General features: G+C 35.2%; 1 pseudogene; it reads left to right on the forward strand.

Annotated features, from left to right (window-relative positions):
• LOC107879369 lies at positions 1-27,558 on the forward strand (annotated as a pseudogene).
• Positions 27,559-27,769: the final 211 nt, after the last annotated feature.

Here is a 27,769-nt window from a genome sequence, read left to right on the forward strand (position 1 = left end):
ATGGCCCCAGCTGCTGCAGTGATGAGTATCTATGAAGAGGAGGAAATTGTTCTGAATATGCATGCATTTTCTTTTTAAATACATTTACAGGTTGCAGAAAAGTATGCTCAAGAGATTGAGACTTTGAAGAAACAAACAAGGAGTATGTTATCAGCTGCTTGTGGAACAACATTGGCTGAGCAGTTGAATCTGATAGACACCGTTGAGCGCCTTGGCATAGCTTATTACTTTGAGGAACAAATAGACGACATGCTGGATCACATTTACAAAGCAGATCCTAACTTTGAGGCTCATGATTGCAACGATTTAACCACCTTATCCGTTCAATTTCGAATCATAAGACAACAGGGTTATAACATCTCTCCAAGTAATATATCTATCAAGCTTTACTATGTCAATTGGAGCACTACACACTACTACTAACTAATTTGTTTTTTAATACATAATTAATATGTACTAGCTAATACCATGATATACATGTAGATTAATTAATTAATCTTTTGTTTCAACTTGAACCAGAACTTTTTAGCAGAGAATCCCTTAACAACGACATCAGGGGTCTTTTGAACTTATACGAAGCTTCACGCGTAAGGACTTATGGAGAGGATATGTTATAAACCAATAGGGAGCCCAACCCAAAAGACTAGTCTAATAGGTGGGAGAACCTATTTAGCTTATAATCCCCTTAACATTCTCTATTTTTTCAATGGGGGACAATTGTTTCATAACAATCGCCTCCGCTTGAGAACCAATGACCTCGTTGGTCACGGCTGAGCCCAGTTGGTCAAGGCTTGGTTCATAACAATCGCCTCCGCTTGAGAACCAACGACCTCGTTGGTCACGGCTGAGCCTAGTTGGTCATGGCTGGCACCCCTCTTAGGTCCAGGCCAGCACTCCGAGTCGTGGCTCCACGCATGGATCGATCCTCGTTGGTCACGGCTATGCCCAGTTGGTCACGGCTGGCATCCTTCTTGGGTCCAGGCCACCACTACTGGCACACAGGCCACCACTACGAGTCACGGCCCACAGCGCGGCTCCCCACACGTGGATCAATCTTCGTTGGTCACGGCTACACCCTAGTTGATCATGGTTGGCAAACCTTTTGGGTCCAAGCCACCACTCCTAGCGCCCCGGCCACCACTCCGAGTCACGGCCCAACGCGTGGGACTCTCAATGAGAGCATCAATGTTATAAACCAAACGGGAGAGCCCAAACCAAAAGACTAGTCTAATAGGTGGGAGAACCCATTTGGCTTATAATCTCCTTAACATTTATCTATTTTTCCAATGTGGGACAATTGGTTCATAACAGAGGCACTTGCATTCTCCACTACTCATCTTGAATCTGCAGCTCCACATTTGAAGTCACCGCTGAGTAAACAAGTGAGACATTTGTGTTATGATTCGGACAGAATAAGCAAATCACAAGTAAAAGAAAACAAGAACAACATACAGATTTACGTGGAAACCCTTACGGAAAAAATCACGGGCAGAAGTAGAGGAGGTTTCACTATAATGGAGAGAGAGTACAATGTGGAGAAGACTGAATTTTCTGAATATAAAATAACTCACTAAATCACACTTATATATTAGGAAAAAATACATATGTTAACATACTTAAGTACTTAATTACAAAAAATAGCAACACTTTTTCCTAATTACATTCTATAACATATGTAGCATTATTTTAAGTGGTCCCAATTTTTTTGCCGCTTAAATTTTTTATTGTGCTAAAATCCCCCTTTTCACTCCTCCTTATTTATCTTTTCTTAATTTAAATTTCTTTTTCCTATTTTTCCGCCATTAACCATCACTTTCTCCTCAATTTTATTGCCTTTTGCACGATTCTTGCATGATCTGTGATTAGGATTTGCCTCCCATATTTCAGGTAATTATTAATCGCATTTTGCATGTGAGCGTTTTTTTTTCCTACTTTAATTCATCGAAAATTTAATTTTTAAGAGTTTTGTGTTTTAATGGATGAACACACTGCAAAAACACCTACAAACAATAGTATAAGGAATATGAAATTAGTGTCTAATGCACCATCTTTTAGTATTGGGTTAACTCAAGAAGATTTAGTTACTGTTGTTTCAAATCATTTACAGTTGAGGAAATCTGGGAGATCGAAAGAGATTAAGTCGAAGTTTCACAACGACGAAGTGAAGATGAAGGAATTTTTTTTAAAAAAAAAAGGGTTGAAGAAAACTCCTTCTCCAAAGGAGCAAAAAACTAAAATATGGTACGAGAAGAAAAGGAAATCAAAAGAAATTGAAGATGATGTTGACAAATCTTATGATGAATCTGAAGAAGAAAGTGAGAAAGAGGTATTTTTTTTGTTTGTAAATGTATTTTTTTTTGTTTGTGTTCAAGTAATTATGTATTTTCTGTTATGATGATATTTAGAGATTCTGTGAAAATATATTGTTGAATTAACTACTCATGAATAGTATTTGGATATATATATTTCTAGTATAGTTGATATGTATTTTTATTATAGTTGATATGTATTTTTAGTACAGCTGAATAATTTTGACCTATATGTATTTTTAGTATAGTTGATATGCATTTTTGAGTATTTATATTTTTCAATGTTTGTTGTATTTTTGATATGGTCAAAATACATATGCATGTTATTTTAGTTTAACTACCATAACAGTCTGTTGTCTATATGTATTTTTAGTACATTTGATATGTATTTTTCAGTGTTGGTTGCAGTTATGATTTGATCAAAATACATATGCATTTTAATCATCTGAAATATATATGCATGTTACATATTTTTTTTATTTGATTGAATTTTGTTTACAGATCAAGAAGTGGTAGTTTTACTTTGTATAGGTGATGCGGGACGAAATATTTCTTGTCAGAAAACTTTCAAGATTTGCACCGCACATGTGCTCGTACAGTGACAATGATATTTATGAAAGCATACGCGCAATTTTAAATAAGGAACAGTTTAAAAACTTTTGCGACAATAATATTTTTGGTTATTTTATGAAGAAGCAACAGTGTGTAGTGCAAGCACAGTTGTGCAGATCCGTTATGACGCTTGAGGTGAAGGGTAGTTCTTCTTCTGAGATTCTGATATGTGCTAATGACACCTCTTTTAGTTTTGCTCCCAGGGAATTTGCTATCATAACTGGATTGAATTGTGTGTTTAATAGGTATGACTTTATTTTTTATGAGGGTGTACCAAATAGGATGATTGAAAAGTATTTCAATAGAGTAGAAATTATACAGAAAAGGCAACTATTTCTAGCATTCACGGAGAAAGTATGGGAGGGAATAATGATGAGGATGCTGAGAAATTTGTAATTCTATATTTCCTGCATTCATTTGTGTTGTCTAACATTGACACTGTTGTTATACCCCATCTTCATTTTGATTTGGTAGATAGTGATAGATATAAGGATTTTTTATGGGGTTCTTTATCTTTTGAAAATCTGTCCAGAAGTTTGAACAACCGATTGAAAGATGGGGGAAAATTTTATTTGATTCAGGGAATGCCACTGGCTATTCAAGTGTGGCTATATGAGTGTTGTTCAAATGTCCCACCAAAGATTGCATTGAAGGTTGAGAATTGGATTCCCCGATTATTAAATTGGAAGACGATTGCACCTCGTCCACGCTATAAGTTTTTGATGAATGTTATGTTCAAGGACAATGACAAGGTTTGTTGTGAATAAATATATATGTATTGATATGTATTGTATTGTATTGTATACATATATTCTTTTTCATTTACAATTGTTTAACATATTCTTTAACATATTCGTAGGTTGTATTTAAGAACATAGAGCCAACTGAAATGGAATTGGCAAAGCTTGAAATACCACAGAAGGATGTAACTGAAGATGAACGTTCAATTGATTCTGACGATGACTTTCAGGATCCACCACCAAAAAAGATCAACGAACATTCAAAGAAGAAACAGAAGGTGGATTCATCAACCCCAGCAGCGAAGAAACCTTCAGGAAAAAAGCAAGTCAATATTGTTGATGAGCATACCCAAACAAGGACTCCATCTCCTCGTGCTGCAAAGACTGCTGTAATGAAGACACCAGTATTCAAGCCAATTCCAACACGACAGGCTTTTTCTTCAGAAATGAAGAAAGGGAAGCAAACAACTAGGGTTATTTTTTCTCAGGTACAGTCAAAGGCAGATTGTCATGTAGAGGAAGTAGCCGTGTCAAAGCGTGAGAGTCATGTTGAGAAAGAAGCATTTATTTCTAAGAAATTTTTTGATGCATTCCGTGAAGAGGTAATTTTTTTGTCAAATATTAGTTTTACATTTAAAAATTTGTGTTTACTGAATTTTTATGAATACAGGTTCGTCAAGAATTTAAAGGAATACGTGAAGAGTTTACTCGAATTCGTCAATTAGTGAATAGAAAGTTCAAAAAAACAGTCAAAGCAATTGAACATAGCAGGTAAAAGTTTTATTATTATATAATATCCACAGTATTAAAAAAATACATATGTAGAGTATGTGAAAAAATTTATATGCAGTATATTGCTAAAAATACATATGCAGTTTATACAAAAAACACATATGCTTTGATTTTCAAAAATACATATGAAATGTAATACAAAATACATATGCAGTGTGTCAAGAAATGTATTTTGCTAAATACATATGCAGAGTATGTAAAAAAATACATATCCATTATATTGCTAAAAATACATATGCAGTTTATACAAAAAATACATATGTTTTGCTTTTTAAAAATACATATGAAATGTAATACAAAATATCTATGCAGTGTGTCAAGAAATGTATTTTTCAACACTATATATTTTTAGTGGGTTGGTATATACATATTAAGTGAAATCAAATAATAATAGTTTATTCAAATTATATTTGTAGCAACAACATGAAGATACAGAGGTTGAAGCACAACAGATGGATTATGTTGGTGTCGAAACATCACCATAACAATTCAGTCCTACTGTTGATCAGAATTTGGATGAGAATCAGGATGGTACAAAGGTAAAAAAATAACTAAAATATGATTATTCTTTTGAGTGCACAAATGTAATTGCCCTTTTTAGCAGTTATATGTTATTTTATATATAGACCTGTATAAACATATACAACTGAATTTTTGTTTGAAGTTGTTTTAATTTTTTTTGCTCGTTTGCAAAGGGTGCATCGATTTGCATCCATATAAAACAAACATTGAAATTGATTCTCAACATTTAATCCCTGATGAGCTTCTCCAAAGTATAAATTTGGATTATAATCTTTCTGAGAAGATTGTTCATCATGAAGATCGAGTATGTATAATGAATTGAACTTCAGTTTATGTGATGTAAAAATCATAACAATCCAGAAGACAATTATATATTTTATTTCATTTCTATTGCAGATCACTGATGAGAAATTGGATGATACAAATTTGTCTGATTCACAGTTTACAATTTCAGATGAGTTTTTACCAAGTCTTAATGCATACGAAGAGAAAGCATCACGAGACATCCATTGGCAACTTGTGAAGAAGAACAAAGCGATGAACATTTTAATGATAAAAAGTCTGAATCTGTTGTTCAAGATCATTGTCAGGTATGTATTATGAACATATCTAAGGTTATGTGGGTTATTTTGGACATAAAAAAATAAATTGTTTTCTATTTTTGAAGGAAAACAAAGAGAATGTTGGATCGAGCTCTAAACTAGACATGCACAGAAAGGTTGATCTTGGTACGGAGGAGCAGATTATGAAAACTCCTAAAATACAATAATTAACCACTGATGAACAAAGGAATGATACAGTTTGGCCTGATTCACAAGACATAATCTCTGATGACTTGCTTCCTAGTTTGAATGTATACAGTAGTAAAAGCATCATTGTTCATCCCTCTGCTAATCGTGAACTTCAAACTCATATTCCAAAGTTAAGGATTAGGCAACCATCCAAATTCAACGAGTCACCTTACACGATGAAATTTGGTTCAGCTGCTGGTAAGTACAATTAATTATATATTTAGTTTACGATTAACATGTTATGCAAATTCTTTTTAATAATTACCTTTTTATATTACGTAACTATATAGAGAGCTCAGAAGGGAACATACGTATATTCCCACAGAAACATCCATTTATTTATCATCCGATTGATGGAATTGTGGATACGAAGATTGTCAACAAGTTATAGATTGGATTTCTGAAGACCTTCTCAATATTCATGCTAAAAGGTATTTCTATTGAACTGTTTTAAGTTTTTTTTTTTTAAATTACATTATGTTCTCATGATTTAACATATACTGATTAAAAAACAAAACAGAAAGAAAAATGCGGATCATTACAAAAGGAGAAAATCAACCATTCCAATGATGCATTTCAGAATTGAGACTGTTGAAGTTAAAAATTGGTTCTACACAATGGGGTTCCCTGATCAGTCATGGACAGACTCGGTTAGTATATTTTTTTTGATAATATTTTTTTTACATTTATAGCACTAATTCAAAATACATATTATGGTATTTGTAAATACATATGCAGGTGCACATATGTATTTTTACTATGTATTTTTTTATTATATAAGAAAGGATATGTTACACTTTAAATTACATATGTATTTTTATATTACATACACATGCTAAATTTAGTATACAAATAGTTTGAATGATCTAAAATTTGTGTTGTTACTTATTGCAACATATTGATGTTTGCTTCTACTACTAGAGAAAAAAGCCAAAGTATGACCCCAATAGGTCTTACAAATTCAGCACAGTAGATTGCAACTGTATGAACATAATTAGGTCTGTTCATGATGTTTATTTTGCGAATGCTGCAAACCTTACGGCGGAAGGACAGGTGGCACATCTTAATGAATACATAAATGGATTCTGTATGCATGCTGCTGTGCCATGGCATACAGTGGAAGACATTTATATTCCAGTAAATATAAAGGAAAAACATAATTAGGTGCTAGCAATTTTATCTTTCTCAAAGAGGTGCATATTCCTATATGATTCATATGAATCATCTGGTCATTATTTGGTTGTTCTTGATGTCACTGAGAAATTAGTTGTGATTACCCCATTGTGTCTCCAACATTGTGATTTCTACGTTAAGAAAGAAATTGATGTTGAAAACCATCCAAGATACAAAGACAAAGACTCCACAGATATGTTTGATGTGTTATTTCAAGAGAGTTTGCCTCAACAACCGAGCGGAAACTTGTAAGTTATTTAATTTACATATAACAAAATTGTATGTTTGTAAAATATATATTAAAGCACATATGTGTTCCTTTTTATTATTTTTGTAGGGATTGTGGTGTCTAGATGGTTACATATGCGGAGTGTCTTTCTTATGGTCACAAAGTTCTTGCGAATGAGTTCGACCCCAATACACTCCGTACAAGATATGCTGCACTTTTGTGGAAATATGGGACCAAAAAGCAAGACACAAATGCTTAGAGTGATGTCGAAGCACCTTTGAGGCCTGCAAGGCAAAGTAGAATAACTAGTGTAACTGAAGTTTTTGATGTATGATGTATGATGGATTGATTACTTTATATAATTTAGACGTTGGTTTATGGATGTAGGTACTGATTATACAAACTAATTTTGATGTTTTAAAGTGGTTCTAATTGTAGATTATAATAGTACTTATTTTAACTGAATGAAATTAATTCAGTTTTGAAGTTTAATCTGAGCATTTTATGGTGTTCTTCCTTTTACTGTGTGATTTAGTTAAAAAAATACATATGTATTGTTCATATTATGCTAAAAATACATATGCAGGAAATTTTATGCCTAAAATATACATATGTATTGTTTTTAGCTGAGAAAAATACATATGCAATGTTATGCCTAAGCATTCCAAAAATATATCTGAAATTTTTAGTTTAAAAATGTCAATATTATGTTAAAAATACATATGCAATGTTAGAAAATACATATGCAGTGTTCTTATTTTACTAAAAAATATGTAAGCATTATAAATAAAATTTAGCCTAAAAATACATATGCAGTGTTAATAGTAAGCTTTTCTAAAATACATATTGTTCATAACTAATATGTATTTTGATATGTGTCTATTTAATATGATTATAAATGAAAACTCGAATTAAAGATAAATTTAAACTTTTAATACAGTTCTGTAATTTATGGTGAGATTTTACAACAACAATAACAAACCCAGTGTATTTCCACATAGTGAGGTATGGGGAGGGTAAGATGTACGCAGTCCATACCTCTACCTCTGAAGAAGTAGAAAGGTTGTTTCTAATAGACCCCCGGCTCGAGACACGGAATACTAAACAAATTCATAGTAAAGCATGGAACAAGATGGCATAACATAAATACGACACCCACAAGTAATAGTAAACAGAGAAAAGTAAACAGATTCGTAATAAAGCATGAAACAAGGTATCATAACAAGAATAATACCCCCACCAAGTAATTTCCTACACTAGCGACCCAAACTGACCCTAGCCTTCTGCCCTAATTCGCGTCTTCCAGATCTTCCTATCTAGGGTCATGTCCTCAGTGAGCTGTAACTGCTCCATGTCCCGCATAATCATCTCTCCCAGTACTTCTTCGATCAATCCCTACCCCTCCTAAAATCATCCAAAGCTAGCCTCTCACACCTACAAACCGGGGCATCCATGCCCCTCCTCATCACATGTCCAAACCATCTCAATTTGACTTCCCGCATCTTATTCTAATTTATGGTGAGATTTTATTTTTCAAAAATACATATGCAGTGTTAATATTTTTTATTAAAAATACATATGTATTATACATTTAAATGTATTTTTAGCATATAAATACATATGTAGCGCTAAGATTTTGGAATTCAAACATAGATTTACAGAATATGTCATATGTGGCTAAATCAATGAACAATTACGAACTAAATAAGTGTTTGGTTAATCAAAATTAACAACTTTAACCTAAAAAGTATATTCAATGTTAAAAATACATATGAACTGCAAATTCAAAATACATATGCAATGTTCAGATCTTGCAATATTTACATATGCAGAATTTCAGATTTTACTGTGTTCACTTGTCAAATGATGATTAAATGTGTTAACTAAAAAAAATAGTTCAAGTTTATAAAAAATAAAAATAAATTTTAAGCAATAATACGGAAGGAGAAATGTATCATTTTTTATATTTCCTACAAGAACGCCTATTGTGACCCTTAGTCCCACAAGCACCACATGAGTTGATGTTCTTCTTTCCAAACATATTCCGGCCTGATTTTCCACGATCCTTCTTTGCAGGTATTCCTGGAGGTCTTTTGTATTTTGGAGGCAGTACTATTTCACCAAGTACGCTCTCTGGAATTATCCAGTCATCTTTGTGTGGAAACAGGTAGATGGGAACATCATATGTCTTCAAAACAATTTTTGGTTTAAACAAATCCCAATAGTATGGCCCCTTCTCAAAATTCTTCTTCTCCAACACTACACAAGCATGTGCACATGGTATTTGATCTAGTTGAAATGCATTACATGAGTTTTTTTTTTTCCTTGAGGCAAACAATGAAGTGTTTTTATTTGTCGTGTACCATATACACATATTCTGTGGCTAGTACAACCTGATGTAAAAATAAAAATTTTAATGAAATGCTACAAAAAGATGAAATTCATATTATACGATATGTTGTAAGCACACCAGCATTTTTGCAGGAAAAAATATATATGCAGAGTACATTTTTATAGAGCATCCAAATACATGTGCAGTGTTAATTATTTTCAATTAAAAATACATATGCAGAATACATAATATTTTTTTACTGAACTTTTTAATTTATTTTTATATGTTTCCATTCATTTAGAACTTAATGGAAATTATTCTATTAATTATGTTTTTCAGAAGTATAAATTCCAAAAATGTAAAAGGTCATACCGTCATACGAGTACACAAAGCCTCGTTCTCTTTGAGTATGTCATTAAACTTTCCAATGAGTGGTGTGAAGGTATATGAAGCTTGTTGCCTATTTTTACAGTTCCATTTTGCAAATAATAATCGAACCTTGATACGAAATAAACAAGGGAACACGAAATCACACCCCAAAATAGTCCACAAATCACAACAAATTGTGAACCAAATGGGGACCTCTCTCGGATTCACTATCTAGAACAAGAAAGAAGCGGATACAAGGTGTTAATACACAAAAACAGCCAGCCAACAACAAGTTTAGCAACACAAGATAAAGCTCCACAATATTAGAATAGCAACAAGAACAAACGGGTTACATTAACAACACAAGAAGCCGAAACTAAAATAAGATACAAGATAGATAGTTAGACAAGTGTTGATGTAGTCTTAACAACCCAAGAGCATATTCCACTCTTGGACCTTTAAAATTTCACACAAAAGAAACTTAACTCTTACAATTGACACAAGAGAGACGTCCACCACCCAAGCACCAACGTATCAAGCAAAATGCAACACACAAGAGAATCCACCCTTATGTTATGCCCTAGTTTCGGTTGTGGACTCTCTCTCTCTAAGAGGAGTGTTCTTTTCTTCAATATTCATAAAAACTACCAACTAAAACCCTACAATATTCAATTTATATTACATTACAAAATAAAAGACAAAAGGACTAAAAGACCCTTTAATGAAAAGGGCTCCAAAAATAGCCCATGGAGTGTGCTTGGGACGATTTTGGGCCTCCTTCACACTTAGACTTGTGCACTCTTTAGGTGATCTTCAAAATACTCAAAAAGTATCCATGATCATGATCGTACTCATATCATCCTCTCCATCTTGAGAGGAATTTGACCACAAATTCACGGCTTCACCTCGTGCAATTGGCCCTCCAAAAAAAACACCCAAAATTCTCCGCAAAACATTAAGAAAGTGCACAAAATAGTCCACAAAAAAAATAAAGGGAACCCGAGGATACAATAAGAACAAGTCTCGGCTAACATCTTCATTTTGAACCTCGGTTTCCTCTCCATCTTGAGCCTTGTCTTTAATCTCATATGAAACAAGTCTCCTACCATCATACAAGCATTGTCGTAGACCCCCTATCCTTCATGTTCTTTTCTACCATTCTTCTCTATATAGACACGTCGGGTTTGGTGTAGTGGAGCTTCGGTTGAGAGGCTTGTTTTGGTTAAGTGGGGTTTCGATTGTGGAGTTTGGATGGGAGGAAATTGGCTTCCAAGACCTCCTTGTTGGACTTGATCAACTTGTAGGGGAAGTGGTCTATCTTGTTCTCAGTTTTGAGGGCTATTTGGAGCTTGGATTGTGGCATTATATGGAGGTCTTGGAGGATTGGTCATTGGAAGTAAATTTTTGGGAGTAAAAGCACGAGAATTCCTTCGACTCTCCATTCAATCCAACCTCTCACTCATAGTTACCACATCCAAGTTAATTTTTTCAAGACCCACATTTGCCCTAGCAAGGTCTCGGGACAAAGCATCAAGGAGAGCCAAAATGGTTTCCATTATGGCCAAAAGTTACCTACAAAACAACAAAAAAGTTAGTTGTACTCCTCACACTCCCTCTCTATTGTTTTGTCTCTCAAATTTTTTACCCTTTGATCTCACAAGTGTCGTAACCTTGCTTGTACTCCATGAGACATTGAGAGGTGGACCAAGTATTACAACGAGTCAAACAAACAAGACACACAAAGAAACGTATACACGAAGAACGGTTTCAAAACTAACTTACATTCTAGCACTAACTTGTAAGTTAGTAATGGAATCAACAAACGAAACTAAATAAACAATAAAATGAAACTAAGAAATCTAAAATTTGAGCTTAAAATTATCTATGAACAGTTAAAATGTGATGATGTGGCAACCCTCAATTGGTCACGATTTTGTCAAGTTTTATTGTCCAAGGTTCAAGTCTTGACCAATTATTGATCTGGATTGGTGGAATTGTTTAAGGAGGGAAAGAATAAGTCTTGGAACTCTTTTTCAACTCAAGTTTCAAGACTTGGACTTTTGTAGTATTTTCCCTTAAAACAGGGCCCTCAAAACATGGAAGTTGGTTGGAAAAGGGTTGTAAAGTCTTTGAGTGGTTGGAAGTGGTTGTAAAAGTCTTTGATGACTAACAAATACTACACCTCCTTCCTTCACCCTCTTAGATCTAACATCCACTTTTTTTCAATAAAAGATGAAGATTAGTGAAGAACACCAAGAACACAAACTTTTGAATCTTGGAGTCTAAGGTTCAAGTTGGTCTCACACTTCAATCAACACTTTTTCAAGTTCCACCTTTCAACAGCAATTTCAACAAGAAGTTCTTAAGCCACCAATTCACAACAATAACACAAGGTCAAGTTCAAGAACTCAACAACAACAACACCAACCTTCAACAATAAGGATCAACACATGACCACTTCAAAATCACAACAACAATGTCAATATTATAAGCTCAACCTTTAGATCTAGACACTTTTAGTGTTGGTGAGAAAGAACCAACACTAGTAACGCACTAGACAAAAAAAAAAGAAATACAAGATCTAGTCAAGAAAAGTAAGAAAATCTCGGCCAAGACAACAACACAACACAATTTTTGGCCAAGAACACAAAAATGGATAGATTGCTATTTTCTGTAATTTTTCTGTTTTTATCGACTTTTTTTTTGACAAATCAAACCCAAGATTGGCTTTGTGGGAACAAAAACCAGCCTTGCTTTGATATCAAATGATACGGAAAAAACAAGGAAACACGAAATCACACCCCAAAATAGTCCACAAATCACAACAAATTGTGGACCAAATGGGGACCTCTCTCGGATTCACTATCTAGAATAAGAAAGAAGAGGATACAAGGTGTTAATACACAAAAACAGCCAGCCAACAACAAGTTTAGCAACACAAGATGAAGCTCCACAATATTAGAATAGCAACAAGAACAAATGGGTTACATTAACAACACAAGAAGCCGAAACTAAAATAAGATACAAGATAGATAGTTAGACAAGTGTTGATGTAGTCTTAACAACCCAAGAGCATATTCCACTCTTGAACCCTTAACACTTCACACAACAAAAACCTAACTCGTACAATTGATACAATAGAGGCGTCCACTACCCAAGCACCAACGTATCAAGCAATATGAACACACAAGAGAATTCACCCTTATGTTATGCCCTAGTTTCGGTTGTGGACTCTCTCTCTCTAAGAGGAGTGTTCTTTTCTTCAACATTCATAAAAACTACCAACTAAAACCCTACAATGTTCAATTTATATTACATTACAAAATAAAATACAAAAGACTAAAAGACCCTTTAATGAAAAGGGCTCCAAAAACAGCCCATGGAGTGTGCTTGGGATGGTTTTGGGCCTCCTTCACACTTAGACTTGTGCACTCTTTAGATGGTCTTCAAAATACTCAAAAAGTGTCCATTATCGTGATCATACTCATATCAAAACTCCTTAAGAAAGTCATAAATTGGCAGTTCTCTAGCTGATACAAGTACTCCATTTATTGACTCCACAATGTTTGAACTCAAAGTCCAGCCTCGGTGAACTGTTGCATAGGACCTAGCCCACTTTTCGTAACCAACCAATTCCAAATAATTCTTCACCCTAATATCAACTGCCTCAACTTTTTTCATTAACATGTGGAATTTTGACTTTGAATATGATTTGGCCATTGTATAAAAGATCTCCGACAATGCATCATGTGACTTTCTGTAAAGTTTTTTAACATTTCCCCATAGATGACACATACATGCATAATGTGGAACATTGTTGTACATATCGCTAACATCCTTTATGATGCTTGGATTCCTATCAGAAACAATACACATGTTTTGTCTTTCTCCGTACGCTTCCTTTAGATTCTGAAAGAACCACGTCCATGATGCATCATTTTCAAAATCAATCACACCATATGCCAGAGGGAATATATTACTTGTATATACAAAACAGTTATGCACAGTAAAATAAAAATACATATAGGAGCTGTATATGTATTTATTAAATATAAAGGTAAGTAAAATTGTATATTTTATAAAATAAATGGTATCAATTACATATAATAAAATTTAGACACACATAACTATAAAACATAATCAATTTTACATGTTTTCATTCATGAAACTTTGAAAATATAAGTAATTTTATATAGATATGTATATATCTAATGGAGCTATGTATTTTCAGGTGATACGCAGAAATACAAAAAAATACAACAAGTTTTACAATATAATTATTATAAAATCATACTAACCTGCTCCGTCCATTGTATATGCTGTTACAAATGCTCCAGTATACATTTTTTTCAGATGACTAGCATCAATAACTACGACTGGTCTACAATGATCGAATCCCTTAATGAATGCATTTAGAGCGATAAATACATACAAGAACTCATTCTCATCTGTCTTTTCATTCTTATATGTGACTCTGGACAGGTAGTATTCAGTACATATAAGTATGATGGAAGTTTTACATAATATGTTGATGGCTTACCCCTCAACTCTTCTAACGCTCTTTCTTTTGCCCTCCAATATAAAGTGTATGTCAGATCCATACGAAAATCTTCCTTCATATCATTTTTAATTTCTGTTGCACTGTATTTTCTTTTGTGGTTCTGGAATTTTTGTTTAACCATACCACCTATCAATATACTAGTAGCATGCACCTTTGGATAGATCTTGTCCTTCACCGAGCATGTATGTTAAAGTCTGAATGCTCTTATTCTAAACATTCCAGTTTCTCCCATTCCTGATGCACGCATTGAAAACTCACAGTTTCTTGATTTGCAAAACAACGTATACCTGCATCCAACATAATTTAGTATTTTTAAAATACATATCCAAACTAATATTAAACAAGAACAGAGTGATATAGAATGTACGTACGTTTTCTTACTTGACCTTTTACTTCGCGTTTGAAACTTCTCCCTAATTGAATAGTCTTTCATGATTGACTTCAAAAAAAAATTTCTCAAGTAAACCTAGTCTTCCTCAACATGCTTGTGATGTGGATCTGATATAATCAACTCAACAGTATCCATTTCAAATACATCTAATGCTTGTGTATCTTCACAAACCACCAAAGCTCCTTCATTTATTGTATTTATCAGTGTTTGAATGTTGTCACAGTTGGTTATTCTTTCAGCAACACATATAGATGAACTTGCCATGTTGCTCCCTACAATTTTCTCCAAAATGCTTACATATAAAGAAAGACAATTCATGTCTTGTATCTGATTTTTCTGAAATATAAACACCTTTAAACCCATATCATTATGTATTTCTATCTGCCCTGCATTAGCAGTAATTTGATATTCCACTAGGATACGTTTCTTTGTTAAATCCATACTTAAGTGAGATGTCAATTCATCGTGCAGCTCAATGAATATTGCTGATGTGCTCAACAGTATAGCACCAGTGACATATTCATTGTAGTTTTTTTCATACGTCCACCGACCAGAGTGCTTCACAAGCACTGGTATGCTTCCCATTTCTACTTGATTTAACCAAAAAATAAACAAATATAAACATTTTGTCAAATTGTAACTTGTTAAAACAAACACTTTTCAGCTTTAACTGCAAACAAACTTACACAGCCAACATCTCCATTCAAAAAATAAATTTAAACAAAATTTGTCTAACGTAAAATACAAACACAAGAAAAAAATTAAATCAAATACAGAAAATATTGAATCAAACCAAAGAAAAATTTGTATAAAATATTTTTTAGCAAAAACAGTTATACTCTCAAATTCCGGCAAGCAAACCAAAAACACATATGCAATGCTAACACTAAGCAGTTCAAAAATACATATGCAGTGTTAACATTAAACATATCAAAAAATACATATGGAGTATACCTAATTTGTATTTTGATGTGTGAATAGAGATTCATCACATTCAGCAGCTCAACTCAATCATCCATTGATCAAGGATTTTCAAAAAATAATTGAATAAAATTCAACTCGAAATTTGTTTAAATTATTTTCATAATCGGGGAGCTTCACAATTTGATCAATTGTTAATCGATTAAAATAACAACAACCGATACAGAAATAAATAGTCAAACAATAAAATCTAAATAAGTGAAACAACTTCTAAACTGAAATTTTGCAACAAAAAAGTTCAATTCTGAAGGTTTTTGTTATATATGTTGAATTTCCTCCTGCTTTGATTATAAATCGAAACTAAATAGGAGCATCAGTAATGGCTGAAACAAAAAATCCAACCGAAAAAAGCTTAATGATTACGTACCTTAAACAACAGTAACTGATGAATTTTCAACTGATAGTTGTATTCGAACAATTTCAACTAAAGAATCTATAATTGAATTTGATTCAAAGAAATTAATGCTTATTTTTGAAACTGATGTTGAATTCGAAGAAGATACTGTAGAATTTCATATGAACAACAGCAATGGTTGAACATAAAAACACGGTTGAATTAGACGAAATTTCTCATAAAAATGAAAAGCAGATTTTGATTTTTTTTTTTTTTCTCAGATGAACTTGTTAATGGAGAAAACTGCAATTTGAATTTTGATCAATATTGTTAAGCTAAAATAAAAATCGCGTGATTGAAGTTGTTTTAATGGAAAAGGAATCTACAAAATTAATTAATTGATAATTATACCATATTTATCTCAACCAATTTCAGTTATTTAAGGAAGGTAAAATTAGTTGTATATGTATTTTTATAGCAACAGTTTTTAAAAATACATAATACAAGTTGTTACAAAATGTAATTATAAAACTGCTACTATAAAATTAATAATTAGGGCCTCAAGTATGTCATTTCTGAATTTTACCCTATATATTATGTGCGTACAAATAGGTCCTAGGCCCAAAAACATAAAGGTCCATCAACAAAATTCGGGTCACAACTCTAACAATCTCCACCTTGACACGAGTTTTAATTCAGAACTCAAATCCATTTCAAGACAAACTCTCCACCTCTTCCACAAAAGCTCCTAAGGGCACATCTTAACAGCTAACACCAACCAAGTCCAAGCAATGCTAAAACTTGGCACTTGGTAGTGTCTTGGCCATCATATCAGCAGAATTATCATGGGTATTAATCTTGCTTTTCACAATATCACCACGAGCAATAATTTCATGCATAAAATAATACCGAACATCGATGTGCTTTGTCCTCTCATGAAACATCTGATCTTTCGTAAGGAAGATAGAACTCTAACTATCGCAAAAGACCATAGTAATCTGTAAGTCTTTGCTAAGTTCACCAAATAGACCCTTCAACCAAATAGCTTCCTTGAAAGCCTCCATAATAGCCATATATTCTGCCTCCATAGTTGACAAAGCAACCGTAGTCTGCAAAGTAGCTTTCCAACTGATAGCACAATCACCAATGATGAAGACATAGACTATAAGGGACCTCTTTTTATCATGGTCTCTTGTAAAATCAGAATCAACATACCCGATTACTCCATCTCTATTTCGCCCAAACTACAAACAAATATCAGCAGATCCATACAAGTATCTGAAAATCCACTAAATTGCTTTCCAATGTTCTTTGCCAAGATTTGCCATGTATCTGCTAACTGCATTTACAACATAAGATAAATCTGGTCGGGAACACACCATCACATACATAAGAGACCCAACGGCACTAGAGTATGGAACTCGAGATATATAATCACGCTCATTATCTGTCTTTGAAGATAAAGTGACCAAGAGTTTGAAGTGAGATGCCAATGGAGTACTTACAGGCTTGGCATTTTGCATATTGAACTTGTGAAGCACTTTTTCAATATATTTTTTCTGACTCAAGTATAACTTATAATTTTTTCTATCCCTCAGAATCTCCATGCCAAGAATCTTCTTTGTTGCTCCTAGATCTTTCATATCAAACTCCCTACTGAGTTGGGCTTTGACTTTTATTATCTCTCTCATATCCTTTGCTGCAATTAACATACAAGAGAAGATACACGAATAAACCATCACTTACCTTATTGAAGTAGACACAACTATCATATCTGCTCCTCTGAAACATATGAGAGGTTATAAAAGAGTCAAACCTCTTATACCACTGCCTGGGCGACAATTTTAAGCCATAAAGAAACTTTTTCAGCAAGCATACATAGTCCTTCTTTCCTGAGACTGCAAAGCCCTCTGGTTGCTGCATATAGATGTCCTCCTCAAGTTCTCCATGTAAGAATGCAGTTTTTGACATCCAACTTCTCAAGATCAAGATTATTCATGGCCACAATACCAAGCAATGCTCGAATCAAACTATGCTTTACAACTGGAGAAAACACATCTGTGAAGTCGATACCTGGAACCTGACTGTAGCCTTTAGCAACTAGTATTGCTTTGTATCTAGCATCTTCAACTCCTGATGTTCATTCTTTCTTTTTAAATACCCACTTGCAACAGACAGCTTTCTTATTTTTAGGCAATCGCACCAAATCCCATGTGTCATTTTATGAAGTGATTCTATTTTCTCCTGCATAGCAATCATCCTTTAATACAAGATTAATCGTGATTGTAGAACAACACGTTGAGACCCGATCTTGGGGGCTACCCAACCAAGACAACAAGCCTTAAAGTGTCAAGAAGGCCTTTCAAAACACTCCAAAGCTGCCCAATTCTACATGCCAAAGCCGCCCCTTTCCCATGGCTCATTAAGGGCATTTTAGTCATTTTGTAATAAGTAGTAACCTAGCATATAAATAGAACATGATAGTTCATTTTGTCCACAACTTTTGATGATATATTTTTGGGAGCTCTAAAGAGTGTCTTGCAAGGTGGATTCCTTGTGACAAGTATGGACGTCACTTGTGTTGATAACAATCTTAGAAACGGTGGATTCTTGAGAATTCCAATTCCCTTGAGGTCCCGTAAGAACTTGGTGTTATTTGTATGAAAATTTTGGGTCTTAATGTTTAATATACATTTTGCTTCATAAGTGTTTATGCATTGTATGTCAAGTTATCTATCGTACTTTCTTGTACCCGTTTTGTTCTTGTGTTGTTGACTCCATGGAGTTGTTGTTATTCTCTTGTTGTTGTTGTTCGTCTTGTGTGTTAATCTAGTTTGAGATAGCTGTTTGGTGTGTTAAACACCATTGTTCATCTTATTTTATTGGTTTCTTGTTGAATCCGAGAGTGGTCATCAAAGAGGCCCTCGGTTCTTTGAACTTGTGGACTGTTTTGGTGTTTGTTCTTATGTTCCTAACCTTTCTTGTATTATTTAGTATCAAAGTCATATTTGATTTTGTTCTAACAAGATCAATCTTGGGCTTGAGAGTGAAAAAAAATCCAAAAAAAAAGATTTAGTGTTCTTGATGTCTTGGTCGAAAAGCTTGTTGTGTGTCTAGATTTGGTAGTCTTTTACTTGTTTTGAGTGTTTCTAGCGTTGGTTATTTGCTCACTAACATTTTTAGTGTCCAAAATCCAATTGTTTTGAGCTAAAAATCAAGTAATATTGTGGTGGGGATGGACGGCTTGTGTGTTTTTGTTGTTGATATTCTTGTGTTCTTGATGTGGTGAAGAAGAAGCTTCAAAAAGGGGACTTGTTTGATCCAAATTTCAAAAGAAAGAGAGTGTTGGTGTTGTTTGCTTTGGAAATACTTCCAAGACATCACCAAAAAGGAAACAAACAAAAAGACTTTTCAAAAGTCATACTATCAAAAAAAAGAAAAACACTTTTCAAGGATTGTCCAAAAGGGAAAAGAGGACAAGACATCCAAAAAGGTTGTCTTGCCAATTTGGTGCAATTAGGTGAAAGACTTTATAGATCTTGAAAGTGGAGCCTAGATCTTGTTTGCCCCATGCCTTAGCTGAAATTCTCTTCTTCCGCACATGAAATTGAACAACTAGTTTCTTGAAACAAAATTTTTCAACTTCAACAACATTACAACGTCCAATAGTTAAGTGACACGTCATCAAAGAGCTCAAGAACATTGGATTTCCTAGTTTCACTTTCTTGTTTCTATTGGTTTTCAATTTTGTTGACTCTAATACTAATTGACAACTAGTAAATACCTACTAAGTTGCAGATTAGTTTTTGAGTGCGTTCTTCGTGTTAGCGTTATTTTTGTACTTTTCTCGTTTTTGAATCGTAGTAACTTTTTCTTTTGCTCAAGTTCGTCCATGACTTTTTTTGTGTCATTTCAAACAAGAATCTACTCCGACCTCAAGCCACAATTGGAATCGAGTGACCTCATTGAAGTATAAGTATGTTATCAACACTTGTGAGGCCAATAGAGTAAAAACTTCAAAAGTGTGAGCTTGAGAGTTGGCAGACTGTTTTGAGGTGATTTGTGGATTGATTTTGCTAACCTTTAACTTATTATTGTTTGTGTTTTGTTTAGTCTTTCTTATTAGGTACGATGGCTTCGGGTGAAGGTAGTCCAAGGGCCTTGAGAGAGGTAGCCATGGATGCTTTGTTGGCAGCCATAATGAGCGTGAAACATGATCTTAGTGGTCAAATGGAGAGGAAGGAGGGAAGGATGGACGGGATGGAGGGCTCTTTTTCAAGGAGAATGGATACATTGGAAGTTCGTTTAGATTGCAACCATTCAAGTCCCAAACACTACCATGCCTCGACTAGTGGACATACTACCACCCCGGATACACTTCACCAATTGCTCAATCCACCTAGACTAACCCATGAACCCATACACCAAGTCCCTACTTATCCAAACAACTGAAGTTAAGTCCATCAAGAAGCTCCTCAAATTTGAGACCCCCTTGATATATTGAGAGCACCACTAAACCAAAACCAACCAATCCAAATTGATGATGTAGAAAGTGAGGGTCTATATGGAGGTGAGGGGTTAGATGAAGCAACTCTCTTTACAGAATTTGTGTACAATAGAAGAGGAGTTTATAGCGGAGGACATAGAAGCTGAGGGGGAAAAGTTGGACCGGCTCCTCATAGTAGGGGTAACTTGAGACACTGACCTTATGTTCAAGAAGGTTTAGTAGACCGAGGAGGTAATGTGGGTAGAGACACAGGCCTAAATTTCATTAAGATCACTCTTCCTTCTTTCAAGGGGACTAGTGATCTATCTCTCTATCTTGATTGGGAGTTACAATGTAATCAAATTTTCCAACTCAATGAGTTAACTTCCCCAAAGAAAGTCGCACATGTCATTGCTCAATTTGAAGGTTATGCCTCTACTTTATGGGAGACAAAGTGGTTGCAACAAGTAAGGAATGGTAATCTTGATCTCCCGGATTGGAATAAATTGAAAGCTCTTATGAGGGAGAGATATGTCACGGAAAGGTACCAACAAAATCAACTAACAAAGCTCTACAACTTGTGGCAAGGAGATAGAAGTATGGAGAAATATTATGATGAGTTCCAAAACTTGATCCTACATCTTGATATTGTTGAACCTCTAAATCATTACCTAGCTCGGTTCAAGGGTGGTTTGTGCTACGAAGTTGTTTCTCAATTAGTTGTCCACAAGTTTGACCGAATTGAGGACCTTGTAGAGGTGGCCATTGAAGTTAAAAGGAACAATCATGACAAGAAGAACTTCGGGTGGAACAAGCCCTTAGAGAAGAAGCCATTTGATAAACACTCCAAAGGACTCCATGGCTTAAAGGTACTAGTTCTTCTACTCCTAATCCTAAGGGTATCATTTGTTTTAAATGTCAAGGTTGGGGTCATAAAGCTAGTGAGTAACCGAACCGAAGGAACATTGTGTTGGTGGGGGTGATCCTTAATATGTTAGGGACAAAGTGATCAAAAATAATGTTAGTGAGGAAGTCTCTCAAGAGGATGATGGATATGATGGTGAAGACGAGAGGATGGTGGAAGAAGAGAAAGTTAATGTGCCTTGCGGATTGATGAGGAGGACACCTCATGATGATGTGTGGCCCGAGGAAGGTGAGGTCTTGATTGCACTTTGACCTCTTGATGATAAAAGAACCTGAGGGAACTATGGTCCTTGCTCTAAGGGATTAAACTTTTCCTTTTTTGTTTAGTTTCTTGTCACACTTAGGTGGATAGACAAGTTATTTGTTTTGGTGTTTGGAAGGGTATCCTATTCCCTAAAGTCCCACGGCATGTGTAGAATGTACACTCATGGTTTGATATTTTTGTTAATTGTGATAACATTAACCCTCATGTCATGAGGAATATGTGTTTTTTTGTTATCTCCTCCATTGTTTTGCAAGGTTCGAATTCTAGGTTGAATCCTTTTCAAGAAGGGGAGGATGATACAAGATCGATCGTGATTGTAGACCAACACGTTGAGATCCGAGATTGGGGGCTGCCCAACCAAGAAAACAAGCCTTGAAGTGTCAAGAAGTCCTTTCAAAACACTCCAAGGCTGCCCAATTCTACATGCCAAAGCTGCCCCTTTGCCATAGCTCATTAAGGGCAGTTTAGTTATTTTGTAATAAGTTGTAACCTAGCGTATAAATAGAACATGATAGATCATTTTGTCCACAACTTTTAATGATATATTTTTGAGAGCTCTAAAGAGTGTCTTGCAAGGTGAATTCCTTGCGACAAGTGTGGACATCACTTGTGTTGATAATAATCTTAGAAACGGTGGTTGCTTGGGAATTTCGATTCTCTTGAGGTCCCGTAAGAACTTGGTGTTATTTGTATGAAAACTTTGGGTCTTAATGTTTAATATACATTTTGGTTCATAAGTGTTTATGCATTATATGTCAAGTTATCTATCTTACTTTCTTGTACTCATTTTGTTCTTATGTTGTTGAATCCGTGGAGTTGTTGTCGTTCTTTGTCATGTGTGTTAATCTAGTTTGGTCTGGCTGTTTGGTGTGTTAAACACCATTATTCATCTTGTTTTGTTGGTTTCTTATTGAATCCGAGAGTGGTCATCAAAGAGGTCCTCGATTCTTTGAACTTGTGGACTGTTTTGGTGTTTGTTTCATGTGTTCCTTGCGTTTCTTGTATCATCCATCGGCCAGAATCATCACAACTAACTGCCTCTGAGTAAGAAGAAGGTTCTTTACCGTAATCAATACCTTCTGTTACATTCAATGCATAAGCAACCAAATCTGCTTCAGCATACTTCTGAGGAGGTCTAATATCTCTTCTAGGCTTGTCTTTAGCAATAGAATATTGTGGCGTCACTGGTGGTGAAGAAGAAATAGTACCACTCTATATCTTCGGGCTAGACTAAGAAGTAGGCACTAGTGTAGACTCTAATCCAATCTGCAATTTAACGTAGATGCTTGACTGTTGCTGATTCATGTCACTGAGCTCATTTGGAGGCGAAACACTAGAATCAGAGGGAGCCTGAAGCATGGCAGTTTCATCAAACACAACATCCCTACTAATTATAACCTTTCTGGTTTCTGGACACCAAAGCTTATAACCTTTAACACCAGGCTTATAACCCATAAATAAGCACTTAACCGATCTAGGTTTCAACTTTCCATTATTAACATGAGCATACGCAGGACATCCAAATATCCTCAAATCAGAATAACTAGCAGGAGTACCAGACCATACCTCTCATGAAGTCTTTTTATCAATCGTGACTGAGGGAGAGTGGTTAATAAGAAGATAAGTTGTGGAAACAGCTTTGGCTCAAAAAGACAGGTAAAGCAGCATTATAGAGCATACAACGCACCTTCTCCGTTATAGTCCTATTCATTCGTTCAGCCACACCATTCTGTTGCGGAGTATGACGAATTGTCAAGTGCCTCACAATTCCTTCTGACTTGCACAAAGCATTAAATTCATTAGAACAGAACTCTAAACCGTTATCGGTCCGAAGGCGTTTTACCTGCTTCCCTGTCTATTTTTCAATCATAGTCTTCCACTCGTTGAAAGTAGGCAACACATCATTCTTTTGCTTCAGAAAAAACACCCAGACTTTTCTGGAATAGTCATCAATAACATTTAACAAATAATTTGCACTTCTTCTAGAAGGTACTCTAGTAGGACCCAGAGATCAGAATGAATATAATCAAGTGTGCCCTTAGTTGAGTAGATGCCTTTAGTGAATCTGACTCTCTTCTGCTTCCTAAAAATGCAGTGCTCACAGAACTTCAATTTGGTAATACTCTACCCATCAAGAAGTCCTCTCCTACTTAGTTCAGTCATCCCATTTTCACTCATATGCCCCAGGCGCATATACCAAAGTTTAGTAATGTCACTTTCTAATAGAGAGGAGGTAGAAACAGTTGTATCACCTATAACAGTAGAGCCTTGCAAGACATACAAATTTGCAGACTTTCTCTATCCCTTCATCACAATAAGTGCACCTTTAGTAACCTTTAGGACTCCACCTTCACTAGTGTACCTACAACCGTTCGAATCAAGGGTACTCAAGGAAATAAGATTTCTCTTTAGGTCTGGGAGATACCGCACATCACCAAGTATCCTCACAACCCCATCAAACATCTTGATCTTGATTGTTCAAATATCAGCTATCCTACAAAGTATGTTATTTCCCATTAACACAGCACCTTTAGAGACTGTTTCATATGTTGTAAACCAATCCCGATTACGACACATATGAAACGTGCAAGTTGAATCAAGAATCCAATCCTCACAGGATTTGGGGTTACCATCAGAAACTACCAAGAATTATCCATCACTGTCGTCATCTTCCACAAAACTGGCTTCACCAGACTTCTCTGGTTGGTTTTCCTTCGGTTTTGGAGCTTCTCTTTTCTCTCTATTTTGTAGCTTCCAACACTCAGATTTGATATGATCCTTCTTTATGCAGTAATTACAGGTTTTATTTATGTTTTTGGATTTGGACCTAAACCTATCATCACTTCCAGAATTCCTCTCACAAGTCCTTCCTCCTCGAACAATGAGACCATCTCCTTGAGTCTTCGACCCATTCACAAGATGCTTCATCTTCTCCTTAAAGAACAAAGCATCATAGACTTCAGCAATCGTCAGGGTATCACGACTATATAAAATTGTATCCCTAAAGGTCGTGTATGATACAGGCAGCGAACACAACAAAATCAACCCTAGATTTTTCTCATCGTACTTAACCTTCAGAGTCTCTTAATCAGAGACGATTTCCTTAAATACAGATAGGTGATCCTCCAAGGACGCACCCTCACGATGAGAATAAAGTCGTTGCTCGAGATGCAACTAACTTGTTAGGCTCTTCGGCATACACAGCGATTCCAGTTTCAACCACAATGCAGCGGCAATGGTCTCCTTCAAAACATCCTGTAGAATCTGATTGGATAAATGAAGGTGGATCTGAGATAGAGCCTTCTAATCCTTACGCCGTTTGTCCTCGTCCATCCACGATGAGGGCATCTTATAAACCCTAATATAGCATCGTCCAAATCCATATGCACGAGCACATCCCGCATCTTAACCTGTCATAACGAAAATCTGGTGTTGCAATCCAACAGTGGAATATCATACTTCATGGTTGGCATCCCCGAGAAAATAATCAACCAAGCTCTTGATACCATTTTGTTATGATTCGGATAGAATAAGCAAACCACAAGTAAAAGAAAACAAGAACAACACACAGATTTACGTGGACAGCCTTGGGGGGAAACCACGGGCAGAGGCAGAGGAGGTTTCACTATAATGGAGAGAGAGTACAATCTGGAGAAGGCTGAATTTTCTGAATAATAAAATAACCCACTAAATCGCACTTATATATTACGTGCGTACAAATAGGTCCTAGGCCCAAAAACATAAAGGTCCATCAACAAAATTCGGGTCACGACTCTAACAATGCCCTTGAGCAGTCTCTTCATAAGAGCATTCCAAGAGTTGGGACGGGCTACTTCATCTCTATCTACGAAGAGGAGGAATTTAAGAATGATGTGCTGCTTCGATTTGCAAAACTGGATTTCAACTTACTTCAAATGTTGCACAAACAAGAACTTAGTGAAGTATCAAGGTAGTTAAGCTAGTAATTAAGATTAAGATATATATTACTTGTTGATAGTAATTTCTCAGAATCTGAAATGTGTTCACTTACTTTGTAGGTGGTGGAAAGATTTGGATTTTGTGACAACACTTCCATATGCTAGGGATAGAACAGTCGAATGCTACTTTTGGATAGTGGGGGTGTATGCTGAACCTCAATACTCTCAAGCTCGTGTCATGCTTGCTAAGACTATAGCGATGATTTCAATAGTAGATGACACATTTGATGCTTATGGCATTGTAAAAGAACCTGATGTCTACAGAGATGCCATACAGAGGTATGAACTACTCCTCGAACAGCTTAGAATTCAATTAGATGATCAATAAAGGCATAAACAGGGGAGAAGACCACACCAAACGTGTTTTTGTACAATTTTAAATATTTGCCTACAATTTATAATCTGAGACAAGCCTAGACGTCAAAGACTAGACATTTCTCCTCCCTCGTATGATATTTGTTATGATAAAGTTAATAAACTTATCTGACTCAATTTCTTTTTCATTGAATAGGTGGGAAATTTTTCATATAGATCGGCTCCCCGATTACATGAAAATCAGTTACAAAGCACTTTTAGACCACTATAACTATTACCAAATGGGGTTGTCAAAGGATGGTAGATCCGATGTTGTTCACTACGCGAAAGAAAGGGTACGAATTGTGATTTATACCAAGTTCATTCAATATTAATCAATTTATCAACCAACTGTAGCTTTTTCTCCTCATTTTTGCTAAAAATGAAATTTCTTCTTTGAATATGTATTGATGGCTAATGTCTTATTTCTTGTTGTGGATAGATGAAAGAAATAGTGAGAAACTACTTTTTGGAAGCAAAATGGTTCATTGAAGGATTATATGCCGCCTGTTTCTGAGTATCTTTAACAACTAAAAATTACACAAATACACAACTTATGTTTTCAATATTACAAAAAATTCCAACTCCCTAAACATACTACAAAAATCTCAACATATACACAGAATGCTATGTATATGTCGGTTATGTTATGTATATTAATAGGGAGGGAGAGTAAAGTAATTTAAAAAGTGGAAGAGAGTGTAATTACTTGGTATTTATGTTATTTATACTCTTAACAATGCATTAGCTACTAGCACTTATTACTTGCTTACGACTGCATCCTACTTAGGCATGAAGTGTGCTACCAAGGAAGATTTTGAATGGTTGATGACCTTATGTCGAGTCATTGATGACATAGCCACATATGAGGTATACATTGCACCAAAATGGCTGATACAGCGTGGAAGGATGTAAATGAAAGAATCCTTCGACCAACTGCCGTCTCTATAAAGATTCTCACTCATATTCTCAATCTTGCTCGCATTATTGATGTCACTTATTAGCACAAGCAAGATGGATACACTCATCCTGAAAAGCACTAAAACCTCACATTATTGCCTTGCTGGTGGACTCTATTGAAATATAAATCATGAATTGTTTCTCATTCCCTCCCCATTTTTCTTATATAGTCCGTATTTCAAGTAGTCAATATGCCAGTGCCTATTTATTCTCTTGCCCTTCCTTCTCTTTGTTAGCTATTATTTCTGTATACATCTGAGAGCACTTGGTTCCCGGCTCCTCAAATAAGTGTTTGATCGACATTTGATGGATATATTGTCAGTATCTTTGCAGCTAGCCAGGGGTATGAGTTGCTGGCGATATATGTTGTAATCGTGCAGTGAAGTTACATCAATTTTTTATTTTATTTTTTTGGTATCACTATTGAGTTTTAAAATTACAACAAGAAGATACCAGGTGTATTCCCACGTAGTGGGATCTGGGGAGGGTAGAGTATACGCAAACCATACCACTACCTCAGGTGAAGTAGGGAGGTTGTTTCCAATAGACTCCGGCTTGAAAAATTTTAAAACCAATATGTATGTGTACAATCAACCCATACAGCTAAAAATAAAACAAAGCAAGCATCAATTTGGGGTAGGAAAGAGATTGTTCGTACCATGTGAAA

This window comes from Capsicum annuum, chromosome 8, assembly GCF_002878395.1.
Source record: "Capsicum annuum cultivar UCD-10X-F1 chromosome 8, UCD10Xv1.1, whole genome shotgun sequence".
Lineage (NCBI taxonomy): Eukaryota > Viridiplantae > Streptophyta > Magnoliopsida > Solanales > Solanaceae > Capsicum > Capsicum annuum.